Source organism: Brachycentrus maculatus, unplaced genomic scaffold (assembly GCF_059751285.1).
Source record: "Brachycentrus maculatus isolate JH-2025_06_01 unplaced genomic scaffold, ASM5975128v1 h1tg000124l, whole genome shotgun sequence".
Taxonomy (NCBI): domain Eukaryota; kingdom Metazoa; phylum Arthropoda; class Insecta; order Trichoptera; family Brachycentridae; genus Brachycentrus; species Brachycentrus maculatus.
In genome coordinates, this window is record NW_028280877.1 from 1,317,594 (window position 1) to 1,333,299 (window position 15,706).

Sequence of the window (15,706 nt, forward strand, 5' to 3'; positions counted from 1 at the left end):
TTATTTAGAATAAATAAGTCAGTTGATTTTTTGGTTTACCAGGGCATTAAACAACGTTTTATAATACTCTTGCAAAGCGAAATTTCTGGCCTAAAAAGATATTAATTTGATTTAATCATGTCCAAACTTTTTTTATATAGTATTCGGAAACCTCCAATTCGGTATGCGACCGACTGCACGAAGGGCCAGACGTGTCTCCACGCATTTAAAAAAATAATATATATGTATAAGAATTTAAAAATTTTTAGAATGTTTCTTGAAAAAAATAATTCCTTACTTTTCAATACTTCTTTTCTTTTCAAAACTACATACTTAGTTATTTCGAAAATAAACATTAATATTTTTTTAAATACAAAAACGGTTTTTTAAGAAAAATCTTAATTATTTCAACCTTTTTCGCTGTGGGTATTTTTTCTGTGTTTTTTATTTGTATGTTACCTGGTTTTAAAAAAAAATAAGTTGCGAGCAAAATGAAAATTGCCATGACGTGCAAACCGACAACGTTGAGCGGCACTGTAATAATACAAACCAAAAAAATGGAAAATAAACGAAATTGATACTGAAAGACCAAATATTTTTATAAAATTGAGTATTAATTAACTATCCTTTGAAATCTGAGAAGTGATTCTTTCTCGACAACAATCATTCTTGGCAACTTCCCTACTCTCTAAATATAAACATGACAAATCGACCAAACAATGTAGCGCCATTAATTTCGCTCGCAATAAAATATAATTCGCGTTTTATTGTTGTTGGTATTTTCGGATAAATAGACATGTAACAAATGAGATACACTTAGCCGACCCCCAAAAAACAGAACCCAGTTTACTTGAACAATGTATCGGCTGCCAAGTGGAGAAGGATTATAGACTTATAATATAATATAATATAATATATATATATATATATATATATATATATATATATATATATATATATATATATATATATATAAATATATATATTATATATATATATATATATATATATATATATATATATATATATATATATATATATATATATATATATATATATATAAATATATATATTTATATATATATATATATATATATATATATATATATATTGTCCGCCTCCGTTGTGTAATGGTCAGCACGCTCGGCTGCCGTTCTGGAGGTCCCGGGTTCGATTCCCAGGGGGGGTAAAATAAATATATGTGATTTTTTCACTGTAATATTTATTCAATATTACCCTGGACTGGTGCCTGAAGCGGAGGGCTGATCACCTTTCCTTCATGTGTTAACGATCAAGATAACACTACGTTTATATGACATAGTGCCCTATGCACCATTTGGGTGCGGATAAGGGTTTTATTATTTATTATTATTATATATAATAACCATTAGATATAATTTAAATCAAGAATTATTTTTTATAAACATGGAGAATTAATAATTTATTAAAAAAAGTAGTGAATAACGTATAAAATGTATTTAATATTTAGTACATATTTTGTGATTCAAATAATGTTATTAGAAATTTATATAGATAATGTTTTCATTTTGATTATTTTTTTATTGCTTCAATGCAATGAATGTAGAAAATTAATACAACAAGTTGAGAATAAAATGTAAAAAAAAGTAAAATAAGAAAATATAAAGCGGTGAAAGGCAAAGTATGAAAATATCTTATCCATACTTTTGGTTTCTACAATATACTGGAAATAAATTTGCCAAAAATATTAATAAATTTTGTTGAGAGATGAACGTAGAACACAGTTAAAGTAACTAAAACTGTAAGCATATAAGTATACAGTATACAAAACTGGACAAAGTAAAAAGTAAAATGTTATCAACAAAAAAATATGTAAAGGCATAGGATAGGTCATGAAAACAGACGTAAGGTAAGAAGAAGTACGTTCAAAGAATGATAAATAGTATAAAAATACGAAAATATAACTCAAACACTGCTGTGAGAATTTTTTTCAATTAGTTAGGATATTTTTAATACTTCAACTAGATGATTGAGTAACTCAAACACGTACTATAAAAATGAAATACGAAATATGATGATACTATGTAAATATGCTTTTCAGAACCTTTTCCTGGATTTATTTTATTATATTTAAATAAATATTTGTATTTTGCTCGAAATACGCCTCCATCACCTTTATACGAAGGATCATTCCAACTAGATGAGTCAATTTGAAAGTTCCCGTATACGTATAACAAGGGTCCGAACCTTCCCGTATACCTCCCACCCACTTCACGACCTATTCTATAACTTCGGGTGTTTGTCTTCAATTCTAGCTTAGGGCGAAAACAAAACGGCGGACATACGAATATGTACTTCAAAAAGACAGACATTTGCGGACAGAAATGACGGACATTTGTGGTACAAAAAGGTGCACAATTTGCGTACGAATCGCTTGGGAAAACTAGCAGCTGCGTATGGAAACATATCTAACGCCAATTTCAATTAAATATATTTTTTTAAATAAAATTTGGATTTCGTATCTTTATTGATCTGGCGTTAGTTTTATAGAATAATATGATGATTTTAATACACCAATAAAACACTTGTACCCAAAATACTACTTTTTGAGTTTTTTGATATAAACACAGTTCCGACAACTACAGATGTTCTTATCAACATTTTAGAAAAATAGAAGTCAAAATAATGACTAAAAATAAAATAGTTAGTATTTTCACCTGTTGATGAGAAAATCTTTAAAAAAATAAATGTCAAATAATTTTATCTATTATCTGGTATCTCGTCCATACACCGAATATATAACATTGGTATGCCTCGAGTCCCCGAGTATCCTGGCCATTCCTACTATACTCCTTTTTTTCTTCTACACCTAGTACTCCTATATTTTCACTTTCAAACACCGTTTTTATTCAAATACGGTGTTTGAAAGTGATACAGAATGCATCGAAGTACGTGTCATAATAGATTTAGTAAGAAATAGTAGTATTTATCTAGCCAAATTAAAATTATATATAAAATACTTTTTTTTACCACTTGAATACTATATTGTAAAGACTAGTTTTGGAATCTACAGATACTTCTATCTACGGGTTTGAATATAAATATTATATTCAAACCCGTAGATGGAAGCATGTTTAGCTTCTAAAAATAATCGTTACAATATAATAATCTAGTGATGAAATACAAGTGTATTATTTATAACTAAATCATGTGTTACCACGAAGTAAATGCCAAAAACAACCGTAGAATTTTTTAATTACAAATCCATAAATTAAACAAACCCATACGTAATCTAAAGATTAGACAAAGTTCTGCCGAATAAATTAATTTTTTTTTTTTTGGATTAAAAATCAGTCCGTTTTACATTTTGTCAGTAAACGACTCAAATATCCTCCTTTATAGCGCCGGTACAACGGTCCTACGGGTTATGTGACCACAAAGCTTCGTTAGTAAATATTCTATGCAGGAGGCAAATAATGAACCCTTTCCTTTAGAAAATGGGTAAAATAAGCCGGATAATATATGTGCGTCTAAAATAATAATGACGTGTTATGACCCCTCCGCCTTCCGCCGTCGTGGGAGAGTCACCCGTTTAAAAGTGATTATTAAGCTGGGATGCTGGGTGCTGAATACACAAAGAATTATTCAATAGAATGGTTAAAATATGCTATATTTAGAGTTAAAAAATATCAAATGTGAAATATATTTCACGATAAATTTAGTTTATTGAACTACAAGTCCACCTTTTAAAATATTCCCATTGTGATTAATTTGTCTTCTTTCTCTCTTTCAATTTTTTTATGAATGTTAGACATATAATGTAACAATTTAATTTTAATCTACATTTGACATGATAATAGTTACGAAGTAGTGTTTTTTTAAAAAGTGGTATTTCACAAAGTGAACGATGAATGATAAGGAGAGTGTTATATTACCATATCATAATGTTAACAATGCTTTTAATATGCAAAATATACTAAATTTATTTATTAATAAAAAAAAATCAAACACTTTTACAAGACTTTTTAGTTTATTGGTGTAAACACGACTAGTTTCGAGAATTAGAGATATTTTCATCAACAGGTGATAATAAAAACTGTAACAGTTTGTATTTTAATCTGATGACAATTTATCAATATAAAACTAGTCATGTTTACATTGATAACCCCGAGAAGGGTCTTATACGAGTGTTTAATTTTTAAATTTAAATCATTTTATTATATTTTAAAGTAAAACTTAATTATTAAGTAATAAAACAGAGATAAAGATTTATATTTGAAATTTCAAAGTTAACTTTGTATTTACAAATAATTATTGTACCATATTGCAAAGACCGGTCGATTGTAAAGTAAGTTTTAACCGTTTTCGAAATCTATCTTGGATTTATAATCTTCATTCTCGAATGAATTACAGAAAATTAAAATATTCGGATTCGTTTGACAGATAAATTAGACAGCTTAACTAATAAAAAAATAAAACAAAAAACCAAACGTTTGAGAAAGTTTTAAAGGAAAAAAAATACAAAGACAAAAATATATAAAAAGGTTTATAATAACATTTAAAAAACACATAAATTAGGATAAAAATTGTTTTTATGGAATAGAATGATTTAATTAAAAATAGGCAATATCACGAAAAAAAAAAATAATTTTCTTATGTACAGTACATGTTACAATAAAATATCAATAAATTTATATGAAAATAAAACTAAATTCATCAATAAAAACATTTTAGTGTATCCAAATCCTTGTTCACAGCCTTTGAGAAGTCATAAGCCGTGTAAATACTAAAATTTAATTATTCTTCATCTTTATTGAGATGGATATTATATTGTATATTCGCATATATTTTATACAATTTTATAATAAATTGTTGGGTAATATATCCAAAATTAAACATAGTTTATTGGATCGAATTATACATTTAATTATGTATATGTTAATAAGTGATGCGTTTCGTCTTATTAAGACATTATCAAACACATTCTACCAACTGTCAGATGTGTTATTGTAACTGCAGACAGTTGGAATTCTACCAACTGTCTGTAGTTACAATAAATAAATTTTATAATATTTTAAATATTGTGCTTTATTTTACCATTTCAGTGTGACAATAGCAGGAGTATCTCTCTTTCTGAATAAAAGTAAGGTTTATTTTCGCTGTTCTCGCGGATTTAGCCCAGCTTGCGTTTAATTCGAGCAGCTAGCCCATTCCGGGACTTGCATTTCACTTACGTCTAGTTCCATTACATTTCCATCTTGCACACATCGCGCTGATTAAATCCGGCCTCTCTGCAGCGAGGTGCGCAGCTCTGCAGCCGAGCGTTGTTGGCCAATTCAACGAATTACGCGAAACGAAACCTGGCGAAATGTCGTCGGGCGGGCTTACTCGGGATACTGAGTCGGATATCTAGGACGTTTGAATATAGTCCTCCTTCGCAAACAAATGAAAACGTAAATCTCATCATTGAAATTAAAGGAATGCAAAGCCGAGATAAGCATTGTCGATGAAATTAAGAAAGGCGTGTAGAGATGATTTGGACACGTGTAAGCGAATGAAAATTAAAACAAATTTACGAGGCGAATTAAGTTAGAAAAAGAGTAGAGGAAGACTGAAAAAAAACTTGTTACGATCAGGTATGCCAAATACTTGAAAGTGGTCAGGTAAAGAGTCGAAATAATGGGCGGGTATGTATGAGGAGATGCATGAACGTGGAAGAGGCGAAGAATGTTGATGCACAGACAGAGTGGTGTGGCGTTATATTCTCTGTGTCTACCCCTGTTAGTTAGTTATAAATTTAAGGATAATAAAATATAAAAAAAATATTTATTTATATTGGGTATATATACATGTATTTGACTCATTCAACGTAGTTAAAAATAGGATCAAGGAAAGACCGAGGAATACCTTGCATGATCAAGAATTTCAAATACTTGGGCATTCTTAGGTCAGAAGTGGGAATAATATATATACATTTATAAATATATATAAATATATATATTTATATATATATATATATATATATATATATGTATATATATATATATATATATATATATATATATATATATATATATATATATATATATATATATATATATATATATATATATATATATATATATATATATATATATATTTATATATATATATATATATATATATATATATATATATATATATATATATATATATATATATATATATATATATATATATATATATATATATATATATATATATATATATATATATATATATATATATATATATATATATATATATATATATAAATGAACCAATGATATACGTGCATCATCGAAGACGTCTTTCCATTAACACGTTACACGTTGCTCTCAAATCGAATTATGCAAGAAGACAAGAACAGCGGGAACAATGTGCTCTGTGCAGTATGCAGTATGCAGGCTGTGCAGTCAGTGTGAGGAGACAGTCGAGCGCAGTTAATGAGATTATCCGCTCTGATGGAGCTTCTTCACAAAGAAGCGATTATCTCACAGATACACTACACTTCTACAAGATGGGAAATACGGCCACTCTGAAAATAACTCGTCGAAGTGTTTTTGTTATATTACCTGTGCAGCGCTTTTAGTGACAGCTAAATCACTTGGTAAAGGTATTTTATAGCTGTGTCGCCGATATATGAATAATATTTTTACTCAGCTTATACAGGTATATCATCGGATATTACAACAAGTATTTAAGTATCAGAATAATCGACGGGTTTGTAACATATGAGGAGATGCATGCATGGCTAAGATTGTTTGCAAATGCATATAGTCTATATTAATATGAAGTTTTTTCTTTCTGCCCACTCCTGTGAGAGATAGACATGCATAATGGTTAGGTACTTTAGTTAAGTTGTAGTTTATATTTAAAATTATTATTTTTGTAGTACAAATCTAAATGAAATATATTTATTTGCTTTTATACAGTCAATCACCTTCTGGCATTGTTTTTAAATACTTGTCGTTCAAATCATATTAGTTTATAATAGCTACCTACCTCAATATTTGCTACTTCGTGAAATGATAAGAAATGAGGATAAGACGCCACACCACACTATCATTTAAAAAAATTCGCACGTATACCTATAAATGATCTCTCTTGACCTGTCCAGACCCAAGTATTTTAAGTAGATTTTTCCTAGATCTTCTTCTTCGACAGTAAACATAATCTATGAATAGTAATTCATAGATTATGTTTACTTTTTTTTTCACTTAAGTGTTCCGCATACCTGAAATATCTGACACCTTTCTTAATTTGTAAGATAATACCTAACATGTCTCAGACTCACTCTACGCATTCTTTCTTACATCGTTTTAGTACACATTAGTCTGGGAGATTGTATTTCAAACTCCATTCTTCACTTTACAGGGGTTGGTACCAGGACTTGAAGTACATTGCTAGTTTACCCTCATAACACCTACGTTTATAATTACCAAATTTTACATAAGGCACTGAAAAATCAGTTCAAAAGTTTATTTCATTTTTTGAAATTACCACGATAGCCAACAATAATCAACTGTCAACTTGTAATCAGTCTTGAAAAAGAAGCGGTTAGCTTTGATACCGGTAGACATTATAATTGAGTTATAAAAAAATATTTATAGAGATTTTAAAACAAATTTATAATTTAACTATGCATTTCAAATGTATATTCAGCTATGTAAATATTGCAAACCATTTTAATATACTAGAAAACTTACCTAACAACATATCCCCCCTCAAAAAATAAACAAGAGAATTCATGTTCTCAGAAATTTGGTGCTTAGAAAAAGGGAATGACATTCTTTATGTAGATATTTTTGGAAAAGTTACGACCAAATGTGTCATCGTAAAATAAGTCGTTGTATATTTTAAGTGCTTATAAAAATAAAACAAGTCACTTTAGTTATGGGTGTTATAAAATGGTGGGATATTTTAGTATTGAGCAGAAATTTCACTGATTTAGCTCTTTTATTGACTTTATATCGTTGCATTAAAAATTTAATGTCTTAATTTAAATTTACTAAGAATATTTTCGTTTTTTGTTTCAGGTAAGTCATCTACTTAAATCTTTTTATGGCAAACTCTGCGGTGAAGAGGTATGTATTGCCATAGGGCATGGATTTCATACGAAAATTTACATTTTAACTATGTTGTGAAGATAACTTTAACTAAGCTTCTATTCTGTTGTACCATTACGCTTTCAGCACACAGCTAAGAAAGGATCTAGGTTATTCAAAGATACATTGATAAATATTAAAACATTCACTTCCATTTCAGAGCAAATTCAGATTATCGAGACACCAACCCTTATTACTCATGTCAACTTTCAACAGATTAAAAATGATAAATTAAACCAAACTTGCAGATGTTTTAAAAAACTTTATTACTGTAAAAAATCTCTTTCATCGATTTTTTTATTTGGTCCTGAAAATTACAAACCTTTTAAATAATCGAGATAAATTAATAAAAAAAAACATCTCTTTTATGTTTCAATACAAAAAAAAAACTATACAAAAAATAATAAAATAGAAGATTTACAGATCTCACGACCTGGTGTTGGTTGGTCAAACATTCACAATTCCAACCACGATTGAACATCCATTTACTGGATTTTTGAAAGTTCTACATATTCCTTGTTACAGAAATCGTAAAAATCGACATGTGTAAAATTTCCTGATAACTAAATAAAGCACATTTTTTACAAAAATCAAAACATAATTAACAAATATGTAAAACGTTATTCAATTTCTCATAAAAAAAATTCGACACAATAAACCACACAAGAAATAAAAAGGTATATACATCATTCCAATTTATTCATTCCGAGTATCGCAGCGCCACATTTATTTGAATATCATAATATTATAATAGATGATGGCAATTCACGAATTTTGTTAATACCTTTTCTGAAATTGTAGATTAATTTAAAAGCATCCATTCGCGCTTGGTAAATCAGGATATTCCCTTATTGGCAAAGTAGAACATTCGAAACCATTTTGAATATTAATGTAATGAATAAATCTATTGGTAAATAAACAGTTTCCAAACCCCAAACCGAATTATCGTTCCAATATGCTGTGAAAACACATTTCACTAGCTCAGAGCTCACAGCTTGGAATTCAGAATTCACGTCGGAAAACTCAGAAATCAGCATTAATAAATAAAGTTGTTATTTGTGTTTTAGCGGGCGTTTCTCATTGATGAGACGAGGGAAGCAATTATTATTATTATCACCATACAATATGTGTATTTGTACATTACGCATAGGGTACTGAATCATATAAATGCAGTTTTATCTTGATCATTAACACATGAAGGAAAAGTAATTAACCCTCTGCTTCAGGACCAGTCCAGGGTAATCTTAAAAAAATATTAGAGTGATTCACTTATATTTATTTGATCCCCCCTGGGAATCGGACCCGGGACCTCCAGAACGGTAGCCGAGCGTGGTGACCATTACACTACGGGGGCGGATAATAAATAATGAAATATGAAATTATGGTGATTAGTCCTTAGAAAAGTTCTTAACAAGCTCCAAAATGGTGAAATGTTTTATCGCACCATTAAATCATTTTAGGTCCCTCAAAGATGTCTCGATAGAGACGAAGCATCTTTTAGACGGAGGAAAAATTAAAGTATTTTTTTTAGATAATTTGTTATTTATTCAATACGAAATACGTTATTGTATGCAGAAATTAGTTAAAATCGTATAAATATACGACATGACAAGGGTTATTTGGTGGCGTTCGGAAGAGTTTTTTTTAATAATTTTTAAATGCAAATGTTAGTATCGTTTTAGCTTATATTTATTAAACTGTCGAAATTGGATAATGACCTAAGTTTTTACATAGCTAGAAAAAAAATAGTACGTGAAACGCCAAGTCACTTATAATTCTGAACCAATTAGTTTTTAAGTAAATAAAATCTTTTGAAAAAAGTTAAATTAAGCCAATATGTGAATCACGCTCACGGTACAGTGCGCATGCTTTTTATATCCAGTACTGAAACGTGTCAGAACTAGCAGCTGGTGGAATGTGACAGCAACGAATTGAAAATAATCTAACACCTGTCCATTCTAGAATTCTCTGCGAAATTAAGAAATATCACGCAACAAACTTTAATACCCGCGTAGGTACCTCGCAACTTGGTATGTCGTCTCGGGTCATGCCGAAGACACCCTCGTCACGTGAACAAATGGCACCCCTAGTTCTAGACTATTACATGCTCAAATAAATGACCTTCTAAGATAAATGGGGTCGAAGTAACGATTCTTGGCTGTAAATCTAAAAATCTGGGTTCGCAACGTCGAACAGAACAATTTAAAAAGAAGGTTTTACTTTGAAAATTAAAGGCTTTTTTCTGTGATTGAAAAATAACAGGCAAAAAATGTAATCAATGAGCTTTATTTGAGTTAAAGTTTGTAAGATTTGAATCATTGATAGCCACTTTAGTTACAATTTTTTTACTAACATCTCATAGATAAAGAAGAAAATGGAAGTCTGGGTACTGGGCTGTATTTACAGCCCTGTAAATAACTCCGACCATATTCTTGTTCATCTTAAATAACTTTTAAGCAGAAAAACCCAGATTTGAGAGTAAGGATTTGAACACTCAAAATATGCCCACTAAGGATTTAGAGTAGAGAATATTTTTCATAAGTCATAGGACCTATGTCAGGTCGTAAGTCCTGTAAATATCCAGACTTTCAAATTCTTGTTCATCTTTATTGAGATGTCAAAAAATAAACATATTTCATAATTTATGGTAAGTTTAGTTTAGTTTTCGTTTAATTTGATCTTTTTCTTGAATGATTTACGAAAATACTTAGTGGCACATTTTAAAAAATAAAACTAATTTGTTTTTAACCACTTTTTATTGGTACTTGTCTCCAATCGTTTTCGATTGTTATCGACATGTTTAACCCTGATGATGACAAGGTTCTTGTCAAAACCGGTTGGAGAAGAGCACAAATAAAAAGTGGTTAAAAACAAAGTAGTTTTATTTTATAAAGGTTAGTTTATATCTTTTTACCAAAGAATATGACTATGACGATTGTATTATTTATTGATTTGGCATTAACTTTGTGGAGTGACATGTATATTATTTTTTTTTAATAATTAAACACTCAATGGGTTTTATTTCATTACACACGACTAGTTTCGAATACTAACACTTACTTTTACTTTTACTGTAGTTTTTTTACTTTTCATCTGTAGATGAAAACGTTTGCGAGTTTTTGAAACTAGCCATGTAAAATGAAATAAAACTCATAAAAGTGGTATTATACAAGTATGAGGATTGTACCAGAATAAGAAAAAATAATTCCGCAAAGTACGCAAGTACATAATGCTGTTATATGACACAATTACTCTCATTAATGCCGAATTAATGGGATAAAACGTAACAGCAATGGCTCAAAGTAAACTCCGAATGTCTTCACATAACTTGCAGCCTACGGGGTGACATGAGTAGCTAGTACCCAGTCAGGGGCGGGGGTGACATTGACTAACGGAAACCTTTCAACTTAATTGGGGTAACATTTTTCCACCATTCAGCGATCGGAAGAGCCCAAAATTAAAATGGCGACAGTAATTAATCAAGTGTGCTGGGGAGATTTCTTCCCACTTCTCGGGGCTGTTGATGAAAGGTGACATCAGGTGTCTTATTAAGTCATGTAATGGAAAAGTTCTGCAAGAAAAACATAACTTTCATTCGGTCATCAGGCGGAACTTTGTTATTTTTTCTGTGAGTTTTTCGTGGTGGCAGCCTGCAGGGGAAACTTATGGGAACCCAAATAACCACTGTGAAAGCAAAGATGTTTTCGTAAAGAAATGCAAGGTGCAAGATGATTTAAAACTATATGTTTATTTTGTATTACAAACACAGATACACATAACAAAGATATATTTAATCTTGGATAAGCAGTTTGTGTACACGTCTTTAGCATGAAGTATCAATAATAAAATCTTAGAACAAAAAACACAGATTAATTGTGAAAATGTGTGGTTTTTTTCAACATTTTGAGTGTTCAAATATCGTAGTCATAGAAGAGAAAGTGACCAAGTGCATTTTTTACGAAAACGTGATTATTGACTATTTGATATCTTACTAGCTTAATATTACCCTGAAAAAATTCCAAAGCGATTCAAACTTGGAAGTATAATATATTGACCTGTTTAAAATGACTAACTGCATTGATGTTTTTTTCTTGCCGAGCAAAAGTGACTTAAATAGTCCTTCTGTAGATTTTCAGTTTTGTTATTTGACTCTTCTCCTGTACGACTACGATATGTTCATGTATTATTTCATCTCACCAATAAACCTCTACTGAAATTATAGTGATTCAAGCACTTTGTTTCGAAATTGAACCATATATATATGTAGAAGTTCCAAGAATTTGAGATGTATGGTTGTTAATCATGGGAAGAATTGGTGAATGTTATACTTGAGTAAAATGATCACTTAAACCAGCCAATGACGGTCGTCAGCCCCGTAAATGCCAAGACCTCCTTATTTTTCTTCATATTGGTTGAGATGTTAAAAAATAATTTTGTTTAAGTCGTTATTAATAACATTAATTTTTAATTTACATAATAAATGTTAAAATCAAATGCTGATTTTTTGAGTCTACTAAATTGTATTTATTGTTAAAAAACTTTTTTTTTATTGTGACAATTATTTCGCCTTGCTATAGCATTTTCAAACGAATGTATATTCATCATAATAACAAGAAAAAAAACTGTTAACTGACATTTCTTACGAACGAAATTACACATAAACATCAAAATTATAGATTTATTACAATTTTCTAATTAGTGTCCTCGGAAATTTCATTAACTGTAACGATCAGGTTGCGTTTACATTGATTGTAAGCACGTGGGATATAGACCAGCGGTATTATTAAGTAATATTTTAAATTAAATAATGGTAGCGTATGAAGGATGTGTACCGACCTAATCTCATTTTTCGCAAGGAATTTTCATAACAAGGTCAAGAATCAAAAGATGTGAAAATACTCGTACAGTTTAATAAGAAATTTGGATAATTTATGTAATGCTGTTTTCGTAAAAAAAAACCTCATCAAGTGGACTTATACAAGCATATATTTTTTTAAATTTCTGGCAGCGTCTTTTAAAACAATCGTGGAATTGTAAAATATATAAAAACATTGCTGGTCGTCATAAGAAAAGATCTGAGAAATATTAGAGTGGAATTCTCGCTTAAAATATTAACGCAAAAAACATGGCGCCTGAATGTTTGGACGCGATACGAAATATTTCATATTTTAAGTGATTTGGATCATTCTGGCTTATTTTTAAGCAACATGAGCCATTGCGTGGGCCAAAAATCATCAGACAAGTGGCCGAGCCAGATTTTTAATTATAAAATGGTGCTTATTCATCGCGTTGGCCGAAGTTTTAAATCTTATTTATTTAATTTTTTTAAATATATTTGATAACTCAGAATTTAATGACGTTCACAACATTTTTAGTGCATTCAAATATTTGTTCATAAATCTGTTGTTCAAAATTCTCTACTTAGGAGTAAAAAAATAACCTAGATTTGTGAACAAAACACACTCAAAATATTTTAAATGAAAATAACTAAATTATAAGCTACATTAAAAAACATGTTTTCAGGCGTTTACCATGATCTAAAAACAATCCGGGGTTCAGATCTTGCATACAAATAAAAGTGTTTCTGCTAAATAAACACTTTTCCAATTCAGTATAAATGGCTGTTGTGAACTCATATGTGGCATGAGGCGAGTGTTTTTGCCTAGAATGCCTAGAAGTAATTTTAAACATAAAGAGTAAATCCACTCACGAGTAGGCATAGGCTATGAAACTTATAAAGTTGAAGCCTGAGTAGGGACATGATAAACGGTGTTGCATAAGCCGTAGCTAGATTTCAGAGTCACTTGGACGTTAGGTAATTCAAAAAAAAATATGTGGCATGAGATTGGTCATAACATTTATCTAGAAGTTTAAAATTTTTAAGCAGTGTGGTTGTCAACCAAATATTTAATTCACGAGAATGTTGCTAGATTTACTCTCTTTACATTTAAATAATTAAATAAAGTCAAAAATTTCAGCCATGAAAAACATCAATCATTTATGGACACCTCTTCTACCTCCTGAAATCAAACTAGTGACATTTTGCATGGTAGCCAAAAATATTCACAACTGTAAAATATAATAAATAATAATAATAATAAAACCCTTATCCGCACCCCAATGGTGCATAGGGCACTGCATCATATAAACGCAGTGTTATCTTGATCGTTTACACATGAAGGAAAGGTGATCAGCCCTCCGTTTCAGGTACCAGTCCAGGGTAATATTGAATAAATATGACAGTGAAAAAATCACTTATATTTATTTTACCCCCCTTGGGAATCGAACCCGGGACCTCCAGAACGGTAGCCGAGCGTGCTGACCATTACACTACGGAGGTGAAATATAATAGATATCATATTCTCGAAACAAACACATGGCGACTGCGCTCGACCGCAAAAGTATTGGCATGGGTTAGAGTCCCGCCATTTACTAAATAAATTTTATTTTATTTTCAATTATGATTGAGATCTCAATCATACTAACTACACCATGTAAGAAATATGTCACTCAAAAAATAATTACGTAATAAGCAGGTGTCACAATTTTCTTTCCGTAAAAATATTATTTTTATACTTCATATTCTGTGTCATTGACCGCGCGTGACGTCACATTCCAAGTATTTTGGCAATTCTATCTTGTAGACATAAAACTGAAGTTGTCATTGAAATGGACGAGTCTTGTGATCTCATCTCATTTTAGTTGTCTCAAGTCGCTATTTGCTTCCGCTAACATAAAATTTTCTTCATGAAAGCATTTAAAAATGAATAAAAACATATGTAAATATTTTTTATTGGTATCATAACATAGATTGGGAAGAATGTGGAAGACTGTTAATACAGGGTTAACGGCTTGTCTTAGGCTGGTTTATGTGATCACTTCATACGTTTGTAACAGTCACCATTCAACCACAACCATACTACTCACATATCGGATTAATTAAGCCTTCAATGGACAACTTCGTTCTTGGCACCATATATGGTTGAGTTAACTAACTAACTAACTAACCATCATGCCGCTTTCCCTCAGGGGTAGGCAGTGAACATAGAACGCCACACCAATCTGTCTTTGCACACAATCTTCTCATCTTTCACATTCACACATCTTCTCTAACATACCCGCCGATTATTCCGACTGCCAAGTTTTCCTCTGTCTTTCTCTGCTTCTATTACCAACCACCTTCGCCTCATAAATTTGTTTAACTATCCTTTCTTCACTCATTCGATCCACATGCCTAAACCATCTCAACACACCTTACTTAATTTTATCTATAATGCTTATCTCAGCCTTGCATTCATGTCTTATGTCACTAATTATATCAATTATTAAATATAAAAAAAAAACAATATTAACAGACTCCAGCTTCCAGATTTATTTCGCTTCATGGAGATTTTATAGCTCTCTCAAATGTTTCAATATTACTCATAAAAGGATTCATACGTAAAACTTAAAACCATTACCATAACTAACATGTACTCGTAATTATAAAATAATACAAAACTTAAACTAGTTGAATTTAAATTCATTTTGTTAGAAAAAATATTTAAAATCATGGTTTTCAAAAACCCTTGTTGTGTATTTAACATAGAATTTTGTCTAGCTTCACACCAGTCTGATGATGA

The 15,706-nt window shown here is 30.3% G+C and overlaps 1 protein-coding gene across 2 annotated transcripts in view; it reads left to right on the forward strand.

Moving 5' to 3' along the window:
- mspo (M-spondin) overlaps positions 1 to 15,706 on the forward strand; it is a 243,016-nt gene that overhangs the window by 66,995 nt on the left and 160,315 nt on the right. The gene's annotated exons all lie outside the window — the stretch shown is intronic.